This window comes from Typopeltis vanoorti, chromosome 7, assembly GCF_054136105.1.
Source record: "Typopeltis vanoorti isolate ZY-2024b chromosome 7, IOZ_Tvanoo_1.0, whole genome shotgun sequence".
In the NCBI taxonomy this organism is placed as follows: domain Eukaryota; kingdom Metazoa; phylum Arthropoda; class Arachnida; order Uropygi; family Thelyphonidae; genus Typopeltis; species Typopeltis vanoorti.
In genome coordinates this window covers 5314771-5328774 of record NC_143555.1, presented here as the reverse complement: position 1 = coordinate 5328774, position 14004 = coordinate 5314771, and the positions used below count along the sequence as shown (strand labels likewise).

The window sequence follows — 14004 nt, the reverse complement described above, 5'->3', positions numbered from 1 at the left end:
CATTCACAAACTCTCACACCACCACCCCTCTCAACAATATGGCATTATTAAAACTCTTACCAAGAGAGCCCACAATCTTTGTTCCAGTGGAACCACCCTCACTACTGAGCTTAACTACATACACAACACTTTCCTCTCCAATGGCTACAGCAATCACAGTATCAAAAAACCATTCCCGGTCCTTCTCGTCAACAAGAATTTAAAAATGCCATCACCATACCTTACATCTGTGGCACATCTGAAAAAATAGCCAAGATTCTAAAAAAGTACACACAGCATATAAACCCCACCGCAAACTTGCTACCCTTAGCCGTTCTACAAAAGATCAGCTCCCTCCTCTCTCTCTCTCTGCCTGGAGTTTACAAAGTACCCTGTTCCTGTAAGTTGGCGTACTTCGGACAGACAGGCAGATCAGCATCCATCCGCTTAGAGGAACACAAGTCTTACATCTGTAAACACAACTATGGTCATTCAGGCTTGGCTGACCATGTCTTGGACACAGAGTATCATGGAAGAAAACCACCATGCTCCATCACAGCAAATTCAAGAAAGAGAGACTATTCTTAGAAGCAGCAGCAGCTCTTAGAAATCAACCAAATCTTAATAAATACGGTTGCATTAAGCTTCCGAAAATTTGGGAAACACTCATCACCAGAGATCCTACTTTATATTCCAGGCCACTTACAACCGCCCTTAGAGGGCGCTCCACCTAGATAGGACTTTAGTGTCACCCACGTGGTTGGGCTTAGTATTGTATGATATTTGTGTTATGTTACATTAGTTATTTTTGTAATCCCCGTAAATGTCCTAGTGACTAGGACGAAATATAGGAAGTATTAAATTCTTTTTAATCCTTTCTGAGTGTTGTAAAAAATCCATTAAACCTCCGACATTATTCAGTTTTAGGAATGATTATACAGGAATCCAGTTTAATAGCATACCACATCACTTCCATTATGAAATATGAATATAAGCGACAGTTTATTCTTCACATGCAAAGCAAATCAGCCCTTATCCAGAATGTGTTTAATTATCTCCCTGCAAAAGATCAACAATCTTAATGATTGTTAATCTTGATGCATCAAATTTACTATAAAGAAAAGTATAAAAAATTACCTTTCTTGGAGAGTTTTTTCACCATTAACCAGACTTCACTTGCAGATACAAACATACTCAGCTCATCAACATATTTTAAAAACTAACTGAGTAGAATTCATATCATTTGTTATTTTGGTTCTGCTTTACTACTCTTCTCTGACAAAGCCTTGGTGCAATTAAATTGTTACGTCCCCATAGCATCCAACGAACCACTGACAGTTATAGGCTTTCTCCCTTCACTACCACTCTTAAGGTCTGATACCATATATTTTTAGAATTTGAGTTGCAAGGATTACCCCTTCTTTGTAACGTGTCCAAAACTTGAGTTTTCTGCCCACCATCAAAGAACAGGCTACCATTCCTTTCTTCACCTGATGCATAGTAAGTAAGTACCAAACTATGTCTTTTTGGTGTTTGGTTGAAGTCACACATGCTCAGTGTGACATCAACCAAACATAAGATCACATGATTCATCCAGAGAAACTAATTAGGCACATGAATGCTTATTCAAGGAAGGGGCAATAGAGCGCTTAGAGGCCTTATTACATCCATACTAATAGTGTGTTTAGTTTTTGTTAACTGGTCCATGTGTTAAATCCATCCTGCCAGGTTTCCATTTTATTTTTCTAACTTTGCACTTAAAACAGTTCTACATTATGTAGTATGTAGCTCCTACATACTATGTTCCCACAGGTAGGATCAGAAGAGGTCCATATTCCCGACAATATCCTGTGCTATCGAACTCAACATGTGAGAATTACAAAGTCATTCTCTGATAAGCCTCCATAATGCCAGTGTGCTCTGCAAGGCATGCAAAAAGAGTATCTTGAAATCAGCCCAAGCTCATAAGGGATACAGTTGCAGATGTAAATTTTGGTATACTGTGGTGTTCTTCTTGAAGTACATACCATCACACCAAGTCTTAGTTTTCAGCATAGCAAGCAGCTTTCTCATGATGGAGGGTAGCAAATGGTTGCCCAGCATTCACAACTTTTACTTCAATAATGACTTACTCATCGCCTCTCTTTACTACAAGGTCTGGCATCTTCAATCCAATGTTAATTCCATAGTGGGGTTCTACTGCTGTTATCCACCTTTTTTACCTATTCTCTATAACCCTCACTATTGCATTGCATCTTCTGCCATGTACTCCATGTGTGCAATAGCAACATGGAATAACATGAGCTAAAGTTTCTATCCTCTGGCAGCCTGCTATGTAGTTCCTGTAATCACTTCTTCCCCATCTTGATTCAGCAGAGCATTGGTTGTTGTCCTAATTAAATCTGTATATTCAAATCCAAGCAGGAAACAAGATTCATCTTTGATCTATTGATGCCGAGAGGGGACATTAGATTCTTGTAATGCAGTTCCATCAACTGAATGGTACAACATTAGAGCCCATCTGCTTTTGTTTAGCTGAGACAACTGTGATCATTGTCCTTCCACTAAACAACCATCCATAGTTATGTTGATAATCATACTCAATACATGAAGTCCTCGAAGCAGCAAGCCATAATTCTGAACACACAGACACAATCTAGGCACTAACCATTGAATGAGGAAATCCCAAGACCTCATGGCTTACAGTGGCTTATCATGAGGAAGATGTAACCATTAATGGGCTGCTGAGCAAACTGCCGCATCCACCTGGGACAATACTGAGATGGAGACTTTACCTAAGACTAACGTATAGTAGAGTTCAGGAAGAAGGAAATAATTCAGAATGTATGTTGAGGTTTAAGTGGAGCTTCTTGGAAAAGAGGAACGGCCTGTCAGAGAAAAGATAATACCAAGGTAACTCTATTCTTCCAGAAATGAGATAGAATGCAAGGATATGCCATGCAGGGAAAACTCAAAGTTCTCAACCTTCAATTTCTTGTCTCTACCTGAGGAGACGAGAGAAAGTGTACTCAACTTTGTTACATTGATGTTTAGGTCTCGGACTTGATAGAAGTCGACTGCTTCATTGAGGAGTTCCTGCAAGCCTTCTCTAATAAAGGCTATGAGTATAAGGTCATCAGCAAATGTCATAGCATTAATAGTGGTTGTGTTGAGAGACTAGCCAACATGGCCTAGAAGTGAGCAAAGAAACTCATCAATATCAAAAAAAAAAATATATATATATATATAGGAGATAAAGGGTCTCCTTAGCATATTAATGCTGGTATGGATGTCGATCTGGATGACAGGGTGATAGTTAAGAGTAAATCTCTGATAGATAGGTAAAGAAAGCTTCTAGACATCCTGTAATAGGCAGTACTCAAAATATAGGTTGGAGGAAGACACTGTCAAAGACCTTTTGGAGGTCCAGGAATATCAAAAAAGAGAGGCCAAAGTTGCCATTGGGATTCAGAGATGTAAGAGAACAGGAGAAGCTATAATTAGATGGTAGCCAGAGGATACAGATACATCTTCCTTCCTTAGCAAAGATACAATGGTATACATTTGGAAAACAGAAGTAGATCGACTAAATCTTGCAAGATAGGCAGAGAGACCTGCCAAAGCTCTGTTGTGCAGGTGGAGTGGAAAAGACATTCCTCCAAAAGCAAACAAATTCCTTGAGCATTAACACTTCTGTTCTTCTTTATAAAGTCTGCATTTGGTGATTCTAAATATTTCAGAATCTGGACTAAACAGATGATGATGCAGGATGTTGCCTGGAAAATTCAGTCTCCAAATAATGATTCAACTTTGCTGTAATAGTTCCTTTTTTTATTATACCTGTTGTCTATAATGTGTGGTACCTGTCTTATGACTAAATCTCAATGAATTATGGTGATGTTGAACTGTGCTGTGAAAATAGCTATCAATACAAGATTTAAATACTACTTTCACTAAGTGCTGTATTTCTTTCTAGATTGGATATTCTTAGATTCAAGTTATGCAGTTTTTGTTTTTGAACTGTATTGGTATGGGTTGTTTTTCTATGGTTTACTAATGGTAATCATAATTTTAAAAATGATACCCATATATTACCATAAGTCAGCAGTGGATTGAGTTTTGTGTCAGATTTTTCCAAGAAGGTGCAAGATGATATTTAAATATGATGAAAAATGTAAAAGACTGATAAACTGTGAAGATGAATGAAAAGAATGTGTGAGAACTGCAATTATAGATTAGAATGTTTGTGTGTGTGGGGGGGGGGGGGGGATCAATAGTGGTAACCGAAAGTAACAAAAAGACAAATGGAAGCTTTCATTCCCATTCTTCATTTTCACTAACTCTTTGGGAAGAGTTGGTGAAAATGAAGCATATCAAGGATGAAGAAAGTGTCAAAGAATGATCATGTGGCATGGAGGGGAATTTGATCATTAAAGGTGTGGTAATAACTGAGTGCATAAAGCATATTTCTCAGGTGACACAATGAGACCAAGAACTGAAACTTGCATGGAAGAAATAAATGCATCAGAGTTTGTGGTGGTTGTTGGTGGATAGCATTTCTCAGGTATGACAATGTTTAGAAGAGGAGTGCAGAAATGATGAATGGCATGATATATGAGCTGTGTAAAGCAAAGGATGTGCAGTTTGTGAATGCATTGAATGACTGTAAAGAAGTCAAAATGATTTAAAGCAGGTGAGCTGCATTTCGAAGGTTTGCTGCCAGATGTTTAAAGTGAGAGTAGTCACAGTGGTGGTGGGTAGCACAGCAATTAGAATGATAATGTTTGTGTAGTAGCCTCAAAGGGAGTAGGACTCTTATGTTTGTTTACAAATGGAAGGAGTATCAGAAATAAAGAAGCTGAGTTGTGACATTGATTAGATCAGTGTTCCCAAGGATAATTGATTTAAACAAAACCTGCTTTATTTGAGGATACTGACATGAATGGAAGGAGAGGTACTCTTAATGACTGCTGGGGTATTGTGCCCATTAATGATAGGGGTAAAAAAAAAAAAACAGTGTATGTGTTGAGGCTACATAGCCAAGGAATGTAAGAGGACACTGATGGTAAAATATTTAGAACAAATTTGTTGGACATATAAAAGGAGGAGACCTTGATGGAAAATTTTAATTATAGGAAATGGAATATAAGGAGAAGAATATGTGGTGTTTGAGGGATATCTATCTTAAGCAGTGAGTGATGGGAGCACCATGAGGGTTTTAGTTATGGCTTTGGTGATATACTCACAGGATGTGGGTGCAAAATAAATATCAAAACTACTGCTAGTTGGTGAGAGTGATTATGAGAAACTCTGTGGTCAACTGACATCAGTACTATGGAATGATCAGCTACAGAGAAAGGAGGTTGGCAGAGCATGGAAGTTAGAACACATAATATACAAACATTGTGTATAATTGAGTGAAATGAATGAACAGTGAAATTACGCAGACAGCTTTGGAAAAAGTAGTGATCAGATACCTGGGAAATAGAAAATGTAGATTAGAAGAGTGACAGGCATACATTGTAATGAAAGAGAAAGTTAATATAAAGTTAGACAGGACAATGAAAATTCAAGGAAATTCTTCTGCATACAAAAGGAAGAATAGTACCAAAGGGTGACATTGGTAGGTAGGTATAGTGGAATTATTTAACGAGCAATTTGTTAGTGTTTGATGTCATGATGTGCAACACCTTGAAGGAAGCAAATGAGGTATTGAGCAGGCCCAAAGTTAATTTTTTTTTTTTGTTATTTTCTCAGTCATTTCCATGAAGTCAAAGACTCGTTCATAGTGAAGAATTTATGGAAACAACACACGTTAGAATAATTACTTTACTTAACGTTCAGAATGTTATGACCTCTGTATTAAGGTCATCATCAGGAAAAAATACATATGTCTAAGATACAAGCTACATGACACTATACAAAAGTAAGATGAATCTAAATGCTTGTTAATGATTTAACCTAGCGACCTCTTGTGGAAAAAAAAATAAAATAAAATATTGTTAAATTGTAAAACTATCATATTTCTCCTGGAATTCAATCAGTGACAGCACATTTACAACTACTTTTGATAGTTCAATTCACCCATTCATTACCCTCCAAGTAAAAAATCTATTCCTCATGTCTTGGCTAACTACACTCTTACAAAATTTCCAGGGATGTTCCCTTCCTATTACTGCAGGGGGGGGGGGGAGTCTTCTATATCAATCTTATAAAACTACATTTAATAACTACAGTATACATTTCCATCATATCCTCTCTTTTCCACCTGCCAACTAGCGTTTGTAATCCAGAGACGTTTAATCTATGCCCATAGACAACATTCCATAGATGTTTCATAATCTTGGTAACTTACCTCTGTATCATTTCCAGCACTTCCTTATCTCTAAGGTGCCCTAGTTTTTCTAGATCTGTATGCAGTAATCCAGATTTAGTCTTATTAAAATCTTAAAAAGAGGAATAATAACCTACTTATCACTACTTGTTTGGATGTTATTAATCTGATAAGCTATATTGGTCATTTTTGAAAAATACGCTCTCTGAACTTTATCTCCCTGTCCACATCCAATTCTCTTCATCTTCCACTAAAACTGCATTCACTCTCACTTGTTTTTAACACTTTACTTTACACAACAATATTGTTTTTATTCTCACTTGCAATTTTTCACCTTTTGTCATACTCTTTATCTCCTCGCACTTCTGGAACTCATTTTCAAAATAAATTCCAATACATCAAGAACTACTTCTTGTCCCTTCAAAATAAAAAAAAATCAGCCAAAATCGATTACTTTCTGCACATTAGAAACTTTAAGAACAAGTGATATGTGGTTGGTGTCATTCATTATGGTAAAGAATGTGTAAAATTGTTAAGTATTTAATGAGTCTTCTAATGGAAAGCATATTTAAAGGGTGCAAAGCAGGAAAAATAGTAGTGTCACTACACAGAATGGTGTGAAGATATATCCCTTGTCACATGTTTTCAACATAGTGACAAGATATTCCAGGAGTGGATTGATCAACAATCCTCTGATGGTCAGTGGGTTCTGTGAAGAGTAGTCTTGCTTTAACAGTCTATATGTATTATAGAATGAATGTCATTAATTTTATAAGTGATATTAACAGTCACAGGTTCTTTTGGATGTCACTGTTTTTAATATGGTTCTACCATTGGTGCTTCCCTATTTTTCGTCAGAGCTCACATCTGTGGCCTCCATTCTTTGGTCAACTGTTTTATTTCTAATCCATATTTGATTTCTGCCTTAACAAGGTTTAAACACTATCATTTTCTTATCTTATATACTGCTAGCTTAGTCTTTTGAACTAGTAACCTCACTCCTTGCCATTCACACAGTCTATTCAAGTCCTCTTTTAGAGCCACGACATCTGCTCTACTCCTCATAGTTCTTTCCAACTTTGCATCATCTGCAAATCGCCATTTAAATCTTTCCTAATATCATTAATGTACATATTATTATTATGTGGCACCTCCAAGGACTCATTGAGGGAGGGCACACTACAGTTTCCTGTCTCTACCATTACAATCATCTACACACAATGTCATTTACTGCCTGCCATAACTAGTATTTTTTGTCTGTAAATTGTGTTTTCATGGTCACTTTCTGTATGCAGAAGAAAAACCCTGCTACCTATTATATGAGCCACATTCAACTGAAAAAATCTATTAAAAAGTTCCTTTCTTCATGTTGAGAATTCAAACTCGGGCCTTTTTCAGTTGAAGGGCACAATGCATCATTATTCATTAAAGATAAACTTAGCTACAAAAATCCATCACTGTTTGCATGAGTTCAAATGACTGTACTATCCAGATCAGTGTTTTTCAACCTTTCCTGATTCTGCAACTCATAATAAAAAATACACATATAAGTCAGAAAAGCGAAACTCAAAGGGGGACTGAGGTTGTACAATATCAGGAACTCACAGCAAAGGTGGAGAAAGGCCAGAAGTACTTCACCACCTTCCAAAAATCAGTTTAATATCTAGTAGCCCGTATCAGATATTAAGCAGATAAGGACAGATTCTTCACTCTAATCTTAGTCTAAAGGCCAAAAAGCAAAAAGTGTAATGTTATCAGTTGATATTCCCCCCCCACCCCATCAGCCTTTAAGATGCTCAATTGATTTTTGGAAGGTGGCAACATGCATGTATAGTACTCCACCTCTGTCCTGAGCTGAAAAAAAAAAAAAAAAAACAAGTAGCTTTATTCTCCTACTAAATACAGTACACAATTAAAGTCTGTACATAGACATCTGGAATAGAAATGACTCAACTCTGTATAATTATAAACAGCTCCCTTCCCACAGGCACTACTCATTATCATTAAGCCAATACTAATTTTACAAATAAAATTTAACTCAACGTGGAAGGGACATAATGGGAAGGTAAACATCAGATGTGGACACATTGAAATCTGAGATGCAATCTGATATTTTCTATTATACAGTGGTACCCTCTAGTAATCCGAACTGTAACATTCACAAATTTACCCAAATCAGAAATTCAAAGCAAGTGATGGTTGGCTAGAAAAATTTAAGAAACGCCACGGCATTCGGTATCTAACAATATCAGGTGAAAACTGTCTAGTGACATTTCTGCTATAGAACCATTCCAAAAAACATTTTTAGAAAAAATTCTTGAATTAAATTTAACCGATGATCAAATTTATAATGCAGACGAAAGTGGTCTTTGTTCGAGATCATTACCAGAGAAAACACTACTTCACAAAAATGAATTCTCATGGAAAGGCTTAGACGTCAGTTATGCATTTTTACTAAATAGCTTAAGGAAATTACAACGTATACTAGGATATACATTAAAATAAATTTTAATACACTTCCAATATTTCAGCAACGTCACGTTGTCATTTTCACAGGAACTTAAAAGCAAGACACGTGCATGCAAGCACAACAAACAGTAAATGAGGACGAAGCAGGAAGCTATTCTTTCTCCTAAAAGCCCTGATGGTGTCCCCTAGCAGGCAATGTTGGTATTCTTGGGCGATTGGGTTGAAGGTCTTCTGATGTAGGTTCCCCAAATTTGGGCCAGTCTCATGCACCCAAATTTGTTGAGGTTTGGATTGTTTCTTAGGGCTGAGGCTGATTCCATGAAAAGCCTTTCGTATTTGAATTTACTATGGTGTATTATCGTGGCTTTCTACCACTGTATTCTATGGTGGGTATCCAGCGCACGGTCCGCAAGACCAGAGTGGCTATATTGGTGAAACCGGATGTAATCCTTGTGTTCTGAAATTCTGGTATTAGCTGTCCTGCCTGTTTGGCCAAAGTAGGACAGCTTACAGCTGAAAGGGACCTGGTGTACACCAGGTAGGTCTTGGGGTGGGAGGTTAGTCTTTAGTAGAGCGGATAAGGGATGCCAATTTTTTATATGGTCTGTAACAAGAATTTAAGTCATGTTTTTTTAGGATTTTTGTAATTTTTTCCGAGGTGCCTCAGATATAGGGTATGGTGATGGATTTAGAGTAATCCTTGTTGTGAGGGGGGTTGTGGTCTATAAGTTTCAATATTTTTTTGGATTTTTTTTTTTTTTTTTTGGGGGGGGGGGTAGCCATTGACTGAGAAAAAGTGTTGAGAATGTGGTTTAGTTCTGTGGTTAGGGCATTGTCATTTGAACAGATAAGTTTAGCCCTGTTGTGTAGTGTCTTAATGACTCCATATTGTTGCGAGGGGATTGTTGGTGAATTTATCTGCCTGTATGGGTGGGTTTTCTATAGACTGAGAAAACCAAGGTTCCATCAGGCTGATGGGTGACTAGTGTATCTAAGAAAGGAAGGCAGTTGTTTTTTCCTCTTCTGGGGTGTTGGTTGTTTAAGTGTGTTAAGAAGGAGAGGAATCGCCCAAGAATACCAACATTGCCCGCTAGGGGACACCATCAGGACTTTTAGGAGAAGGAATAGCTTCCTGCTTCATCCTCATTTACTGTTTGTTGTGCTTGCGTGCATTTGTCTTGCTTTTAAGCTCCTGTGAAAATGGCAATGTGACGTTGCCGAAATATTGGAAGTGTATTAAAATTTATTTTAATGTATATCCTAGTATACGTTGTAATTTCCTTAAGCTATTTAGTAAAAAAAACCACAAAAATGAAGCCTCAGCACCCGGTTGGAAAATCATGCTCTTTGGACTCATCTGCCAGAGGATGAGTCCAAAGAGCATGTCACAATAATGCCTTGTGTAAACACTTCAGGAAAACTTAAATTAAAGGTACTTATGATTGGAAAATCAAAAAACCCAAGACCATTTCTGCTGCCTTCTGGTTTTGTACCAAAGTCAACGTAAAGGATGGATGAATGTCAAACTTTTTTCAAACTGGTTTCATGTCGATTTCGTACCATCTGTTAAAACTTATTTAAAATCCCAGAATTTCAAAAAGAAAGCACTTTTATTATTGGATAACTGTCCTGGACATCCTCTGGCAGATGAATTGATTAATAAGGATGGAAATTTTATGGCTATGTTTTTGCCTCCAAACTGTAATCCATTGTTGCAACCAATGGATCAGAACATAATACAATCCATTAAATTAAAATATTGTAAAGACCTGCTTTTAAATGTAATTTCCCACAATTAAGACATTACCACATCAATAAAAAATATAAATTTTAAGGATGTAGCATTCTGAGTTGCTACTGCTTGGGAAGCTGTCAAACCTGAAGCAATTCGAGCATCATGGGAAAAAACTGTGGCCTTCTAGAATTTACCAAGATAACTACGGTGATACACAAAAAGAGGAAATTCAAAACGTGTATAATTTGGTTAAAAATATAAATCCAGATGTAGAAATTTCACATACAGATGTTATGGAATGGATTACAGATAGAACTGAAAGTGAATTCTAAATCAAATCAGATGCCGAAATTATAAATCTGACGCTACAGAATGAATTAGAAGACGATGATGACGATAAAGAGGGCAGTTGACAGTTTTAATATGTGTATAGAATGGGCTAAGCAGAATGATATGCCATTCCATAAAATTTTATTGCTAATGCAGCTCAGAGAAGAAGCTTCCAAGGAGCAAAAGAAAATCAGTGACTTTTTTACAAAGAAATAAAAAAAACTTTTTTTGTGTGTTGTGTACAAGAAAGTGATATTTTTTACGCAAATTATGTACTGAACTATGCAATTTTATTAAATCAGAATCCTCAACAATACAGGTACATACAAACTAAATTTTTTACTGAAATATACTTGTGTATTGTATTATTTTTTAAGTTTTACAGTACAGTAGCTTTTTTAAATTTGATGTACCATTAGAATCTGATTATTTTTGTCTTAAACGATAGTTATTGTTATCTCTTGGGGGAAAATTAGCTAATCCAAATGAGCACGGTCTTTATTAATTCAGATTAGCAAGATACCACTGTATTTCATTTTAAAAAAATATTTACTGCAACTTGCTAAGCTGATTTCACAGCCAACTAATGGGTCACAACCTGCAGTTTTAAAAATAGTAGACACTCAAAACATCAGTTGCCCACATGGTACAGGCTAAAAGTAACTAATTAGAGTGTATTAAGTTGGAATTGGTGAGAGTAATTACTAAATAAAATAAGTGACAAACAAGTATGATTTATCATATAATTTGTTTTTATGGCATGTTCAAAAATTGACCGTAAATTAAAAATTCTGTGCGTGCAGTTACTAGGTGGTGCACATGCACCACCTAGTAACTGCAAGCACAGAATTTTTAATGCACAACTTAGAGGAAATGCTATTTTCAACTCTTAAATTTAATTGCCAACTTCATGTTGCAATCTATCATTTGTTACTTTGTTAGAATAAGATTACCAACCTATGCTGTCCATCAAAAAGAATGCTGCTGTTGTCAACCCAATTCTGAATCCTAGTCCCCCTCACCTCTCCGACAATTTAACCACAACTTCGGATACAGATGGGCCTACAGTTCAAATCCTAGTCTTATCACCTCTCTCAAGAAGCAGAATAATTTTGCACTTTTCCACGCACTGCAAGACTGTTAAAAAAGCTGTTGTTAATTCCATGAAACGTTCCCTCAAAACATGATGTGATATATCCTCAAGCTCTACTGCCTTAACATAAAATTTACTCAATTCCTCATATGACTTTTGCCCACTCACCACCAATCACCCCCCCCTCTTTCCACTATACTCAAGTTCTGTTCATATTCACAAGTATAAAATACTATCAAGAATTGCTCATTTTCAACGATATCCTCTGTAGTGGTTAATCATTCTACCATTTTTATCAATCAACTTTATCCTTCCATAATAATTCTTTTTTCTATTGGCTATGTATCGAAAGAGCTGTGGAATTTTTTTTGCCTGGTTCGGTAACCAACTGCTCACCAAGCAAATCACCTTCCTTGCCTGCTCTTGTACTTCTTGGACAACTAATTATTAGCATTCATCTTGTGCACATCCGTATGGCCTTTTCTTCTTCCACACTGTATTTCCCAACCCACTAACCATACACCATGTATGGTTAATGAAAAAACATCTGGAATGTCCAAATCATACACAATACTGACATACTATGGTTGATTATCCAACTTTTTATGTATGGGTTCAACATAAAAAAAAAAAAAAAAAAAATATATATATATATATATATATTTAACCTAGGTTCAAAGCCAAATAACTGGGAAGAGACCTCTACATTACATATAAGGAATGCAGAGAACCAACTGCAGCTTATGATCTGATGAACTTACCAACCAAATTGTATTCTCTGCTGGCTTAAAACACATATAATATGATGAGATTTCACAGGCTGGCAGTTGAGAACTTAGCCAACCAAACTGTATTCTCTACTGGCTTAAAACACAAATAATATGATGGTGCAATATGATGAGATTTTGTGCCATCTAGGGCATTAAACAAGGCCCACTATTTTTGTCATGGTTCATCATGGAACCATGGCAAACAATGAATAGTCTACTAGAACACTCAAGCTCAGTATCTAGAAGAAGAAAAACAAACCCAATGTCAGAAGAAATGAAGGGTTGCACACATCAATATAAAAAGTATTAATGGAAAAGAAATTTACATAATTGGCATCATTGAAACAAAGAAGACAAAAACAGTCGAGATCTTATGAAATATTAAATGTAGGATGTCTTATTTGGCCAATAATAATCCAGGGAAGGAAGGAGTAGTGGTTGTCAGAAGTTTTTTCATTTGTTTACTTATACTATAAATTAAAGATACCAAGAAATTATACACTTGGTTTAATCCTTTATACAAGTGTAAGCAAACAAAGTTTCTGCCTGAAGTATTTTCAGGACTGGGGCAACTCGTGGTAAAGATGGTATGATTTCACATCACCTGCCTTAGTGTCCCATAATGCAAAGCATATCTCCTTGCAGACATGTATGAATACCAACCTTTATCGTGAGTTGCCCCAGTCCTGAAAATACTTCAGGCACAAACTTTGTTTGATTACACTTGGATAAAGGATTAAATCAAGTATATAATTTCTTGGTATCTTTAATTTATTGAAGGAGTAATGATAGCATTCATCACCAAACATGAAGATAAACTTCTTGATTGGAAGACAGTTTCAAGTAGAGTTATGCTGGCAAACTTCAAAATGAAACTTACTTGTGCCTATGGTCCCCCACAGAAGATTCTCCTAAAGAAGTGGCAGAATTTTTCAAATCACTAGAGTGGGCAGCTGACATAAAGAAAATGGAAAATGTAGTACTTGTTGGAGATCTAAACAGCAGAGTAGGAAGCAAATCTTACAAGGCATATACAAATGTTTTGGGATAATTTAGAGAAAAGTCAGGGCTAATAACAATAGTAAGTATCTGCTGGATTTCTGCTTAGAATATGCACTAGTCATTACTAACACCATGTTCCAAAATAAAGATGTGCACAAGTTCACTCGGAGAGAACACACAAGAAATAAGAAAAGCTTCATCGACTGTTCTTGTTGATAGTCTTCATGCTGTTCAGGATACAAGAGTGTATGGAAAACTAGAAACTGGAAGTGATCACTTAGTTTTAAGTAGG

At 36.3% G+C, this 14004-nt stretch overlaps 1 protein-coding gene and 1 non-coding gene across 2 annotated transcripts in view; one reads left to right on the top strand and one right to left on the bottom strand.

Annotated features, from left to right (window-relative positions):
- LOC150104461 (putative carbonic anhydrase 3) overlaps positions 1-14004 on the top strand; it is a 176675-nt gene that overhangs the window by 124620 nt on the left and 38051 nt on the right. The gene's annotated exons all lie outside the window — the stretch shown is intronic.
- Positions 7869-8054, bottom strand: LOC150104462 (U2 spliceosomal RNA). Its single transcript, XR_016548612.1, has one exon. It is a non-coding gene; the product is annotated as a U2 spliceosomal RNA (small nuclear RNA).